Raw genomic sequence first — 14002 nt, 5'->3', positions numbered from 1 at the left:
CCGCCATTGTCTTAGTTACGTTCAACGTTACGTCACGTATGACGAAAGCGCGTAAGTGCATGCCCACAGACACCCATAGAGAATGTATTGAAAGCTTTGAAATGTGAAAAAAATAGATTTTACATGACAGGCTATGAGAGACTTCTGGGCGATTTTCAACCTGACTGAAATCGCCCAAAAAACGGGCGGGGCCATTTGAAGCACGACTTTAGCCTGATTTGACATTTAGTGGCTGGCAGATCAGACGTGAACACTGATAACTGCTGTTGCCGTGATATAATTGATTAGAAAAAAAATCCCTTCCTTTTCCCGTTTGGCAGTGCGTCGCCCATATCGCCCTATTGAACAAGCCGTCCCTGCTTGACGCACAGCTGGTGCATCTGACAGTGAGCTTTGGTCCAGTGATTAGTGCTTCCACAGTCAGCGCACTCATGCTGACGTTTGTGGAACTGTTTACGGGGCCCTCTACATTTAACATGTTTAAGTCATTTAGCAGACGCTCTTATCCAGAGCGACTTACAGTTAGTGCATACGTAACTTTTTTTTTTCATACCCCCCGTGGGAATCGAACCCACAACCCTGGCGTTGCAAACACCATGCTCTACGAACTGAGCCGGCCATTCCCTCCACTACCCTAGGCGACGCTGGTCCAATTGTGCGCCGCCCCATGGGTCTCCCGGTCGCGGCCGGCTACGACAGAGCCTGGATTCAAACCAGGATCTCCAGTCCCCCAGGACTGTGTTGTGTTACCTGCTTGACAATAGTATTGATGTCCCCCAGGAGAGCAGCAGCAGGTTGCACGTTGTTCCCCATCTCCTCAGCACACAGATCAACCTTGACATTGACCTTGACATAAATAACGTATGTGGAACGTTACTACAACATACCAGCAACGACACGACAGGAAGAGCGCCGTGCGTGACATATGTAACAGCAGCTGGAGGAGTGGCCAAACCTCAAGCTAAACACAACAGAAATAACCAGGCACCACCACATAATGCTAAGGCTGACACACACACGTTCCCTTTTATAAACCGGGTGACTCGAGCCCTGAATGCTGATTGGCTGAAAGCTGTGGTATATCTGACCGTATAACATGGGTCACGTTGAGGGAGGAGGTCAGAGACCTGGCCGTGTTGTGCCAGGATAACAACCTCTCCCTCAACGTGACCAAGACAAAGGAGATGATTGTGGACTACAGGAAAAAAAAGAGGACTGAGCACGCCCCCATTCTCATCGACGGGGCTGTAGTGGAACAGGTTGAGAGCTTCAAGTTCCTTGGTGTCCACATCACCAACGAACTATCATGGTCCAAACACACCAAGACAGTCGTGAAGAGGGCACGACAAAGCCTATTCCCCCTCAGGAGATTGAAAAGATTTGGCATGGGTCCTCAGATCCTCAAAAAATTATACAGCTGCACCATCGAGAGCATCCTGACTGGTTGCATCACCGCCTGGTATGGCAACTGCTTGGCCTCCGACCGCAAGGCACTACAGAGGGTAGTGTGTACGGCCCAGTACATCACTGGGGCCAAGTTTCCTGCCATCCAGGACCTCTATACCAGGCGGTGTCAGAGGAAGGCCCTCAAAATTGTCAAAGACTCCAGCCACCCTAGTCATAGACTGTTCTCTCTGCTACCGCACGGCAAGCGGTACCGGAGTGCCAAGTCTAGGTCCAAAAGACTTCTCAACAGCTTCTACCCCCAAGCCTTAAGACTCCTGAACAGCTAATCATGGCTACCCGGACTATTTGCACTGCCCCCCCACCCCATGCTTTTACGCTGCTGCTACTCTGTTAATTATTTATGCATAGTCACTTTAACTCTACCCACATGTACATATTACTTCAACTACCTCAACTAGCCGGTGCCCCCGCACATTGACTCTGCACCGGTACCCCCCTGTATATATAGCCTCCCTACTGTTATTTTATTTTACTTCTGCTCTTTTTTTCTCAACACTTTTTTTGTTGTTGTTTTATTTTTACTTTTTTGTTTAAAATAAATGCACTGTTGGTTAAGGGCTGTAAGTAAGCATTTCACTGTAATGTCTGCACCTGTTGTATTACGGCGCATGTGGCCAATAAAATTTGATTTGATTTGATTTGAAATTTATTTTGACTGTTCGAATTACGTTGGTAACCAGTTTATAATAGCAATAAGGCACCTCTGGGGTTTGTGGTATAGGGCCAATATACCACGGCTAAGGGCTGTATCGTCGAGGCACTCTGCGTTGCATCGTGCTTAAGAACAGCCCCTAGACGTGGTATATTGGCCATATACCACACCCCCTCGGGCCTTATTGCTTAAATATAGATGTACTGTACAGCACTAAGACAGCCATGAAATTATTTGGAGAGACCACAAAGACTTATAGAGAAGCTATATAATTGATAGACTAAATCCAATAGACTGAGTCAAATACCTTTATACCTGGTTACAATGAAATGTAGTTCACTATGAAATGACCTGTGACTAGGGTTGCAAAATTACAGTTACTTTCCCCAAATTCCCAGAAATCCCTGTTGGAAGATTCCAGAAATCAGAACGGAATAAGCAGAAAATCTGGAATCCGAAAAAAAGAAGGAAAAAAAAGAAACCCTACTGGTGACCTTTGACCTAGCTGGATGACCTTTACTTGGGTGTCAAACCTGGGGGGAAGGCCAAAGTGCAGGATCCAGTTGAGTCTGGCACCAAGTAGGACCACAACATCAGACTGGAGCAGAGCTCTGCAGTCCCCACCAAGACCATAGAACCAGGAGGATAGGAAGAGGAGGAGGAGGAGGAAGAGAGGAGGAGGAGGATAGGAAGAGAGGAGGAGGAGGATAGGAAGAGAGGAGGAGGAGAGCAGGGACAAAACAAAATGTAATGAAAAGAGGCTAGTTATAGGAGTAGTGTAGTTGTTTGATTGACACCAGTTTACATTGACATGACCTGGCCAGGAGAGACTAGTTATAGATAGGGATTTCAGGAGTTTCGTGGTCCGTTCAAATGGTCAGGGAAATTCTTGGTCCTACTTATACAGTCAATGGTCTGTACATGAATATGATGCCAGCTGAGAGAAGGAGAGGCTGACCTGGAGCGGGCAGCAGCAACACAGTTGGGGTGATCGTCAGGCAGCACCCCTTTACCCATGGGGGTGGGCAGGAAGGGCAGGTCACACCCCTCCACCAGCTCCTTCAGAGCCCCCTCTGCTCTTCAATGGGCTGCACCTGCAGAGGGACACAGACAGAGGGCACTGCCACACGGATTTCAACAGACTTGTCTTCACAACTGGGATGCATTCAGCTGAGCAAAACGTTGTGCAACGTTCAGATAGAAATATAGCATGTAGAACGAACGTGCCTCTCAGACAGGTAGAATGAGAAATCATGTCAACAACATTTGTCGACTGAACGTGGCCCAGTTTTCAACTGAACCGTGGTACAGTGCTATATGTGTTACAGTGCGTCTCAGCTGGCTATTGATCTCTCTTGGACAGACGCACGTAACATAACTGGAAGTAGCGTCTGTCAACAGAATGGGATGTGACAACTTTGTTCCGGTACGCTGATTTTTCACCACTAATCATTTGGACAAATCCCGATTTCGCAGGTGCTCGCATCTTTTCAATTTCAGAACGGGAGGGGACATTTGGCCCATAAACTTGCCGGAAACTTGCAGAGAGTTTCCGTTTAGGGGGGTGGAGAGTTCGCAAGTGAAGTTAGTATCTTTCTCTTAACATCTCCCCAGACCTTATCCAAGTATCTGACGCAATTATGCAAGATTTTAGTTCTGTTTCCCCCAGATTATCTGGCTATTAAAAAAGCAATGCCTACCTTTGCCAATGATGAGTAAAGTCCGTTTGGCTCCTTTCAGGACCGCCAGTGCTTCTGTGATCACCATATGGTCAGCCATACTCACAGGAGGAGGTGGACTACAGGGCACCTCTCTGACAAAGGAAATAATAAATAATAGGTCAAACATTAAACATGTTACCTAGCAACTTTATTGCATATGTAAATAAACCATGAAGGTCTATCGAGGCTTATTGCTATTCTCTGATGAGAATATTTTGATATAGTGCTATATTTTCTAAGTAATTTAATTTCTGGTTCACTTCAGACGTTAAAAGGTATAACAAGATAAAATAAAAATGACTACGGTGATGTGAATTCAGAGGTATACATATTCAACAGTAACACATTAGTATACATTTTAAATGGATGAAAGACAGTGATGGCCACTAACCTGGCTCTGCTCCTGTCCAATTTAGCATTGACCATGTCCCCAGATATGTCTACGTATACAGCACCTGGACGTCCATACATGCTAGTGCGTGCTGCCTTAGACATACCAAACACCCTTAAATTCAGATCAATTAAGGCTGTGCTGTGCTCTTATGAAGCAGTTAAGGTACCTTGCTAAGCTGGAAAATTAGAGGTCAGAAAAAAGACAATTGCAGGTGATACCAAATGATATGAAGAGGACTACACAGAGGGAGTCAGAGTAGACTGTATACCTTCTCTACCACTGAGGAGATCATATCCAGACTGCTAGACCTAGCAGAGAACTTACTGTACAATCTGCATGCCTCCACCTGACAGAGAAAGAGGACCACAAATAACAAATTATTTCCTCTTTCAGCAATTAAACTGCTAGGGCCAGTTTCCCAGACAGAGATTCTCTATTGAGTTTGCTTTTTAGGCCATGACTAGGCTTAATCTGTGTCCTGGGAAACAACCCCCTAATGTTCAAATGTCATAAATATCATGGTTCAATCGGTACCTGTGGAAACTCTTGAAACGCCCCAGTGGTCTCTTGGTTTTGATCGGAGGAGCCTCCAATAACAATCACAGGCCTACAGAGAGAGAGGTATCACACAATGACATCAACTGACAATCTGAGATAGTTTGGAGTCCTCAGATCATTTTTTGCAGTGTGCGGATAGCATCCCTTCTTTTGAAAGGACCACTGAACATGAGTAGTAGGGTCTTCTGTTTGTGGAGTTCTAGCATACCAGCAGTTCATGTTAGCGTTGGCCATTCCACCAAGTGCATGGATGAGTCCCGGTCCAGACACAACCAGACACGCACCTGGACTGGAGAGGAACAGACAGACAGAGGGACAGACAGGAAGACAGGCAGACAGACACACAAAGGGTCAGACAGACAGGCAGACATAATTAGCAATGCAAAAAAGCTATGAAACTGACCCTCACACACTACACGCTCCTGTAGTCTATGTACGGGTAGTTAATATCACATGATTTGGGGAGAGCTGGTTTAGTAATAAAAAGGTGGCTTATGGCTTGTTCATTGCGCATTCCCACATACTTGATTCCTGAGGCTTGAGCTGCCTTAGCTACTTCAATGACTGGAACACCAACTATTCCAAACATATATTCTACATTCTGTAGAGAGTTACATGTAGATACAGTATATTTACCTTTTTTTAAACATTTTTAGTCATTTAGCAGACGCTCTTATCCAGAGCGATTTACAGTTAGTGAGTGCATACATTTTCATACTGAATTGTATATGAATTGTTACAATGTAGTTTAGATTTTCTTTGCATTGACACACACATTGGCATGCATCAACAAGGGTGTTAACATATACTATTCCACATAAACATCTAAATGTTTTTCTACAACAATATTAATAGTTAGCTATACCAGTGCAATGACCTATGGCACACTTTCACAACTCATAGTGTTACATTCTCACTGCCAAGGACATGATCAGCGACTAATATATTATTAGCAACACGGTTACACAGTATAACACTGTTTTATATATATTGCACACACTTCACCTGAGCTTTTAGTGCCTCTGCAATGAGCTGAGCCCCAGTCACATCTTCCATTATTATTGTCGAGAAATCTGTTCAAAGTGCAAACGCGGTTAGCAATGATTTCTTGGACTTGTTGTTCAGTAGCTTATAAATCGTGTTTAGATCTCTTGCAAATCATTAGTTTTGTCTGCTTTCCAGCATGCATTACATGAGTAGCTTTTTCTTCTTCAGTGGGGTTTATAGGCAGTTGGCATCCAACGTTATGGTGCATTACTGCCCCCTATTGTACAGAAGTGTGGACATGAGCCGTGCAATAGCAGTCATGAATATTTAATAAACTAGTAGCATTTTTCTTTTTTTATTGCAAGAAATACATAATAAGCCCTCATTATGTGTTTATAACTGCACTTTACTTAACACTTAACTCAGTTAAGTCATTATGAGTGTATGACAGTATGAAAAAAAAAAATGTATGCACTCACTAACTGTAAGTCGCTCTGGATAAGAGCTTCTGCTAAATGACTAAAATGTAAAATGTAAATGACTTGAGTGTGTGCATTATAGATATAGGCTTCATAGAAAGTGTTACAAATGTTCTCCTGTCATCTTATAGGAGATCCATTCATGGATTTAGTTATGGCTTGAGAATGTGACTGGTCTACGGAGTTCTCCTTTATGTCTGTCTTTATATGTGACAACAACTTTTCTGTATTATGTGTATTTCCACAATCAATAATCATAAACGGTACTTCACTATGAATACTTTTGACTATGTGGTTTGAAGTACTTTACCGTTATCTTGCACATACATGAAGACTACTATAGACAGAAATCAATGCAGTAATGTTTTATTAAATAAAGGCTCTGATTAAAATATCATATTAATAAAATCAGGCATTTGGCTAATTATTCTTCCCAGAAGCTCCTGTGAATGGTTTGGAGATGGCTCTGGAGAGAGCGTGTAACACCCTGACTATGAGTGGGCGTTTACGGGACTGGGACTCCTGGGGAGCAGGGGCCGGTGTGGTTGTCAGGTCCTCCTTGGGTGGGGAAGTGGATGGAACCTCTGGAACCTCACACTCAGCATCTGTCATGAGAACATTTCATAATCAGAAAATGAATGTGTGTGTTTGTGTCTGTCCGTCTGTCCGTCTGCCTGTCCGTCTGTCTGCCTGTCTGCCTGTCTGTCCGTCTGCCTGTCTGTCCGTCTGTATGCCTGTCTGCCTGTCTGTCTGTCTGTCTGTCTGTCCGTCAGTCTGTCTGTCTGTCTGCCTGCCTGCCTGTCCGTCTGCCTGTCCGTCTGTCTGTCTGCCTGTTTGCCTGTCTTTTTGTCTGCCTGTATGTCTGTCTGCCCATCCGTCTGCCTGTCAGTCTGCCTGTCTGTCTGCATGTCTGTCCGTCGGTCTGCCTGTATCTGTTGTCACTGTTTTAACAAGCTTGTCATAGGGTGATACATCGATATGACATTATCGATGCTTATCACTTACCCTGTGAAATATGAGTCTCTCTGAGATGTTTGGTAGGCAGCACATCCTGTTCAGGGTGTCTCTTCGGTTCCCCTTTTGTCTTGAACAGCTGTTGACAAAACACATCAGGACAACTGAGCCTGTGTAAAATACAGAGTGTGCATCCTAAAAGGCACCCTATTCGCTACGTAAGGCACTACTTTTGACAAGGGCCCAGAGAGCTCTGGTAAAAAGTCGTGCACTATATAGGGAATAGGGTGCCATTTGGGACTCTCCCATGTGTATTAGGATTGCATTACAGCGTCCTCACTCAACCTCCTAAAGACAATGACAACAGTTTTGTTCTAATGCTGAGAGACAATAGGGGTGTAGTGAATCTGTAGGGTAAATTTCAGCCCTGCCTTACAGAGGTAATCTCAAAACACAGAGCACCCTACCTTAATCATGATCTTTGGAAACTTATGCATTTTCGGTAGGAAACGCCACTTCCTGTTCTTCTTAGTCTCTTCCCCTCTGGCAGAGGGAAGACGGGCCATGCCGTCAGCCTTTACATCAGCCGGGCTAAGGCTCCTGGCAGGGAATTCCTCAGTAGCATTAAGGTCAGCTACAACACCATGAGTGATGTCACTTGTGGCATTGCTGGTGTCTGAGTGAGAAGAGCACGCTAGTGTGACCGACCTGTGTACAATAACTGGGAGAAGAGGACGCAGCCATTGAAGTCAGTCACTGCATCCCAAATGGCATTCTCTTCACTTTATAGTGCACTACTTTTGACCAGGGCCCATAGGGTCTGGTCAAAAGTAGTGCACTAAATATGGAAGAAGGTGCCATTTTGGACACAACCAGTGAATTTCACATCATAAAACGCAATGTATTGAGCATCATGTTACAATTAAGTCCTATGCAGATGAAAATAGGTACTTTCACTTACCATCCTCCATTGTAGACTTGGACACATAAGTCAGGCTGTCCATCACCACGTCTGTCATCAACTTGATGACCTGATCCAAAACCATTTCAGCCGATGGTGGCATAGGCCTTCCCATACACTGCCCCAGGAGTCTCCTAACAGAAGTCTGGGCAAAGTTGTAAATGAGCTCTGAGGCATCGTCCTTTGACAGCTTCCTCAGGGCTGGTTTAGGCAGCGCTGGTTGAGAGAGGCTTCTGTGGCCAACCATGGATTGAAGCTGGCGGTTTATGGTTATCTCCTGAATGAGACCATGGACCTTTGCGATCAGGTTGCCAGATGCACCTTGAAGGGCTTCAACTGACAGGAGCCTATCCAGATGTTCTTCTGCTGAAGTCATCTCTGGGTCGTCCGTCTTCAATGTGTCCATTATAGTTTTCACTATGACATTGGTGTCAGATATGTTTATTTCTTGTTGGCTCACAAGCGTTGACCGTGAACCTGTCTCGTCCATTGCGATAGAGGTATGGGATTCTGTCCTTGTGATTTTATCGGCAGCGCTCATGTCAGGCAACTGGTCAAGGCTCTCCAGTACAGAGTCTAACATGTTAGTGGCTATCAGACACTCCTCACTTGCAATCTGCCCAACAGATGAACTCTCAGAGTTGGCCACTCTACACTTGATCACATTTAGGATCAAGCTGAGCGTCTTCTTTGCAGTTTTGCTAAAGCCTTCTTGGCTGACTGCCACTGTTACGTCTTTTAGAGCCACAAGAGGTTTGCAACTTTCACTCAATCCACTGCCGTGGAGAGGAGAGGCTCTCTTCAAACTGTTGTTGCTCACAACTGACATACTCCTGGTGGGCAGAGTGACATCCTCACTGCATGTGTCAATTATATGGTGGTCTGTTGAAGAGCCACTCGAAGACACAAGGGCTTTAGACCTTTTAGCCAAACAGACTTTTGACAAAGGCTTCTCACTTCTCACAGACGGAGGGCGGCTCCTGTCCTCAACAAGAGCAGTGTCAGCGGACTTAGAATGTCTGAGTGTCTCCACAGGGGCGGAGTCCAGCACATATTTGGCTGTGGTGACTGACACTGGTGGAAAATAGAAAAAGATGTTCAGTCTATCCTTTACTCTGTGGTACATGGTTTGAGCAGCATCCAATAAGTTGTCAAAGACAACTCTGGGTTTGAGCTGGAACTCCAGCTTTTTCTCTCCTAGTGGGAAGGAGTCTGCGTCGTCCACAGTGTACTGGGATACACTTTCAAGGTCTTGCATGATAATATTTACTATATCTTCGGCTGTAGAAACTGCATGGTGTGAGAAGGTGGTGCTAGGCATGCTCTGTAGCAAAGAATGGCTGGCTTTGCTAGCAGCTCTGAGAATGGTCTCACTCACAATGTGTTTGGCCTTAGCTCGGAACTCAGCACTGTGAAAGCTCTGGATGGAAATGTTAGAGGTTCTGCTGGCTGCACTAAGAGATCGCGTGAGTGTGGCAATCTCGGCTGATGTCACATCACTCGAAATGGTGAGGTCCTCCAATTTCGAAATTATCGAGTCCAACTTCTGGTTGAAGTCGAAGGATGAATTTGACGTGCTCTCCCCAACGGAAGCGGAGCAGTCTTCCTTTGAAGTGTCCACCCTCAGCACCGAGATCACCTGTTTGATTACCCCTTTAGTGCAGGTGTCGAGGGTGAGCTGGTAGGCTGAGGCTGGGGACTTAGAAGGGTCTTACTGTCTGTCTTCTGTACAGGAGACACTGCCAAAGTGGCCTCAGTTACAGGAGATTCCTGCACAGTGGCCTCAGTTACAAGTAGTCCAGTTGCAGAAAGCTCGATTTGCACAGGAGTATTTTTTCCCTCAGTGAGATGGTGGGAGGTGAACAGCTTCCTTAGTTTGTCCAGGGTTTTGGTATAAATCTTCTGGGAACCTGAACTCACTTCCACCCAGAACATTTTGCGACCTGATTTCGTACGCATGGAGGCCTTATTGACCTCAGATACCTCATGCAGGTCGGAAATAATTCCACCAAAGAGATCAGAGGATGCCTCCTCAATATTCTCTGAGGAAACATGGACAGATAGGATTTCCGACAGTTTCCCACAAGTGTCGGTTTTATCCAGCGCAGCAGTATATGTCACAGCTGCATCCTGAATGACCTGAGTGATGCATTGCTCAGCTTTGACAATATACTCCTCCACTGGTTGACCATGGAGGATGTCAACTTTATCAGCAGGGAGCTCCTTCTGAATACTCACATTCTCCTCTGATGGGCATGGGTTGTTGAAGATAATGCTCTCAGTGACCATCTTAGAGGAGGCGAGAGATGAGTCGAGAAGCAGAGATCTGTATATTGTCGAGGTGGACATCTCTGGGTGCTTTATCACAGCAGCCTCCTCCAAAATGGCCGACGGGCCCTGGAGGATGTCAGAGATATCCATGTCCTCAATGGTCTCTACCAGAGACGATAGTAGGTCTCTGGCTGCCAGGTTGGTAGGTCTCTGGTTCTCAAGCTCTGTTTTGATTGCTTGACAGGCAGTTGCCAGAGCAACAACAGAGCGAGAACACAACTGCTTCAAGGTGGAGTCAGAAAAAGATGATGACAGATCTGTCATGGACATGGTGGAGAGTTGACTCTCAGAGACAAATGGGCTGAGTTTGACAGACACCTGTCTGACCAAGTCCCCAGCAAGAGCTCTCATATCTATTGCTCCACTAGCTGAGTTGTGGGAGCAGGCACTCTGTGGCCTTGACGGGTTCCTGTTATCCAAAAATCCTGTTATCCAAAAAACCTCAAGTACAAGATCCACAACATCGGATGACACTTCTGTCACTCTGTTGTCGGACAGAAATGTACTTGGATGAATGGTGCCTGCATTCACAGTCCAGTCGCAAATGGAGTTGTTGGACTGACTCTGGACTAGTGGAACTAGACAGGTTTCACTTGGACCTTGGCCAAAGAGCTCTGCCATTTTGAGCAGAACTGATCTTAAGACCTTTGACTTGGAAATGTTCAGCAGTGGGTCGTTGTTGGACAGTCTGGTGGATGGTCTGCTAGCCGATCTGTGAACCACTAGGCTTTGTATTTCTGCCGAAATGGCAGTTAGAAAATAGGTCAAGGGGCTGGACGCTCTCCCCTCATTTCCTCCGTTGGCTTTAGCCTTGATGATGCTATCTATGATGATGACTATGACCTGTCCAGCCAGAGGACCCAAGATGGCCTCAAGCTCCCTCTCTAACTCAAGGGGAGACTTGTGGCCGAGCGCAATATGCTCTATGGCATGGGAATACATCTTAGAAGTCGCCATGCTTAGCATCTCTTGGGCAAACTGTTGACTTGCTGAGATACTTCCAGTCAGCAGAACTAGAGTTCCCTGACTGACACTTCGCATTAGCTCAGCCAATCTGGAGTTGAGAAGGTTTATAACCAACTCGACAATACCCATCATAAACTTGCCGTCCGTTGACATTTTGCTAGGTCTGTATTTCTCCTGTCTACTCCGTTTGGGCAGCGGTACGATGTCACCCTGCGACTGGCCGCTCTGGACCATGTCGAAGACAGAGTCCTCAGAGATGCCAAACACAGATCTCAGTGGTGCTGAGTGTTGTCTGTGTCTCATCTCTCTATCGCCACCCTCAGGTGAGGAGACATATCGCTCTTCGTTCTCACTTAGCAAAGAGGTCATGGACCTGCAGAATGCACAACATAAATGAATAGTATATGGTAACAAAATAAAAAATATGATCCAAGAATTTGGGACACAAACTCAACCTTGTTATTATTATTCAAAGGAAGCATTGTGAACCATCTCAAACCACACTCAGAGCAAACATTAACCTTCAGAGTAAACGTTTTAGAGTGGTTGTGTAGTATCTAAGTAGTATTTCTCACTAAGTGGATCTGGAATGGATATTTGTACCTATAACAGGAAATACCTGCAAAAAGAGGAGGGGATAGAGCTAGGTATCTGTGAGAGGAGGGGTTAGGGCTAGATACCTGTGAGAGGAGGGGATAGGGCTAGGTACCTGTGAGAGGAGGGGATAGGGCTAGGTACCTGTGAGAGGAGGGGATAGGGCTAGGTACCTGTGAGAGGCGTGGATAGGGGTAGGTACCTGTGAGAGGAGGGGATAGGGCTAGGTACCTGTGAAAGGAGGGGATAGGGCTAGGTACCTTTGAGAGGCGTGGATAGGGGTAGGTACCTGTGAGAGGAGGGGATAGGGGTAGGTACCTGTGAGAGGAGAGGATAGGGCTAGGTACCTTTGAGAGGAGGGGATAGGGCTAGGTACCTGTGAGAGGAGAGGATAGGGCTAGGTACCTTTGAGAGGAGGGGATAGGGCTAGGTACCTGTGAGAGGCATGGATAGGGCTAGGTACCTGTTAGAGGCATGGATAGGGCTAGGTACCTGTGAGAGGCATGGATAAGGCTAGGTACCTGTGAGAGGCGTGGATAGGGCTAGGTACCTGTGAGAGGAGGTGATAGGGCTAGGTACCTGTTAGAGGCATGGATAGGGCTAGGTACCTGTGAGAGGAGGGGATAGGGCTAGGTACCTGTGAGAGGAGGGGATAGGGCTAGGTACCTGTGAGAGGCGTGGATAGGGGTAGGTACCTGTGAGAGGAGGGGATAGGGCTAGGTACCTGTGAGAGGCGTGGATAGGGGTAGGTACCTGTGAGAGGAGGGGATAGGGGTAGGTACCTGTGAGAGGAGGGGATAGGGCTAGGTACCTGTGAGAGGAGGGGATAGGGCTAGGTACCTGTGAGAGGAGGGGATAGGGCTAGGTACCTGTGAGAGGCGTGGATAGGGGTAGGTACCTGTGAGAGGAGGGGATAGGGCTAGGTACCTGTGAAAGGAGGGGATAGGGCTAGGTACCTTTGAGAGGCGTGGATAGGGGTAGGTACCTGTGAGAGGAGGGGATAGGGCTAGGTACCTTTGAGAGGCGTGGATAGGGGTAGGTACCTGTGAGAGGAGGGGATAGGGGTAGGTACCTTTGAGAGGAGGGGATAGGGCTAGGTACCTGTGCGAGGAGAGGATAGGGCTAGGTACCTTTGAGAGGCGTGGATAGGGGTAGGTACCTGTGAGAGGAGGGGATAGGGGTAGGTACCTTTGAGAGGAGGGGATAGGGCTAGGTACCTGTGCGAGGAGAGGATAGGGCTAGGTACCTTTGAGAGGAGCGGATAGGGCTAGGTACCTGTGAGAGGCATGGATAGGGCTAGGTACCTGTTAGAGGCATGGATAGGGCTAGGTACCTGTGAGAGGCGTGGATAAGGCTAGGTACCTGTGAGATGCGTGGATAGGGCTAGGTACCTGTGAGAGGAGGGGATAGGGCTAGGTACCTGTGAGAGGAGGGGAAAGGCGTGGGAGTGCGTGTGCTGCAGGCAGTTCTTGCGCTGGTGCACCTGCTGGGTCCTCCATTACAGCTGAATCTGACGCTGCGGCCAAGAGAGGTCACCTCTCCTGCCTCATTACTTCCTGATCCAGAAGAGCTTGGCGAATCAGAGAGCTCTATCTGCATGGTGAGGTCAAGGGCGGGAACAACCACAGTGGATGTAGACTCCATCACCCATGCTACAATATCCATGCACTTGGCACTAAACTCATGTCTGCTCATCTGCAATGTTAAAAGACCATACAGAGTTAGTTTGTTAAAGGGGCTGCACTGATATAAAATGTAGAACCATTTACTCAAGCTAGTCAATTAAAGCAGTGGTTCAGGATTAAAGGTCCTGCAGGATTTCCACAAATGAATGTTTGGTCCATTTTACCAACATTAACTACTTTAGAGGTGACTATAACTCACCCCGGCACGCATATTCTCACTCAGCAGATTCCAATGGCTGAAAAGTAAATAAAT

The 14002-nt window shown here is 46.6% G+C and overlaps 1 pseudogene across 1 annotated transcript; it reads right to left on the bottom strand.

Moving 5' to 3' along the window:
• Positions 1-708: 708 nt before the first annotated feature.
• Positions 709-5848, bottom strand: LOC311115071 (2-hydroxyacyl-CoA lyase 1-like; annotated as a pseudogene). Its single transcript has 10 exons — positions 5798-5848; positions 5295-5393; positions 5001-5074; positions 4769-4841; positions 4503-4580; positions 4232-4326; positions 3820-3932; positions 3078-3213; positions 2625-2730; positions 709-834 (listed from the first exon to the last, which is right to left on the bottom strand). The product of its transcript is annotated as a 2-hydroxyacyl-CoA lyase 1-like (transcript).
• Between the last annotated feature and the right edge of the window lie 8154 nt (positions 5849-14002).

This window comes from Coregonus lavaretus, assembly GCF_964263955.1.
Source record: "Coregonus lavaretus genome assembly, contig: HAP1_SCAFFOLD_1108, whole genome shotgun sequence".
Classification (NCBI taxonomy): domain Eukaryota; kingdom Metazoa; phylum Chordata; class Actinopteri; order Salmoniformes; family Salmonidae; genus Coregonus; species Coregonus lavaretus.
The sequence above is the reverse complement of the archived record's forward strand: the minus strand, read 5'-3'. Positions and strand labels throughout refer to the sequence as shown.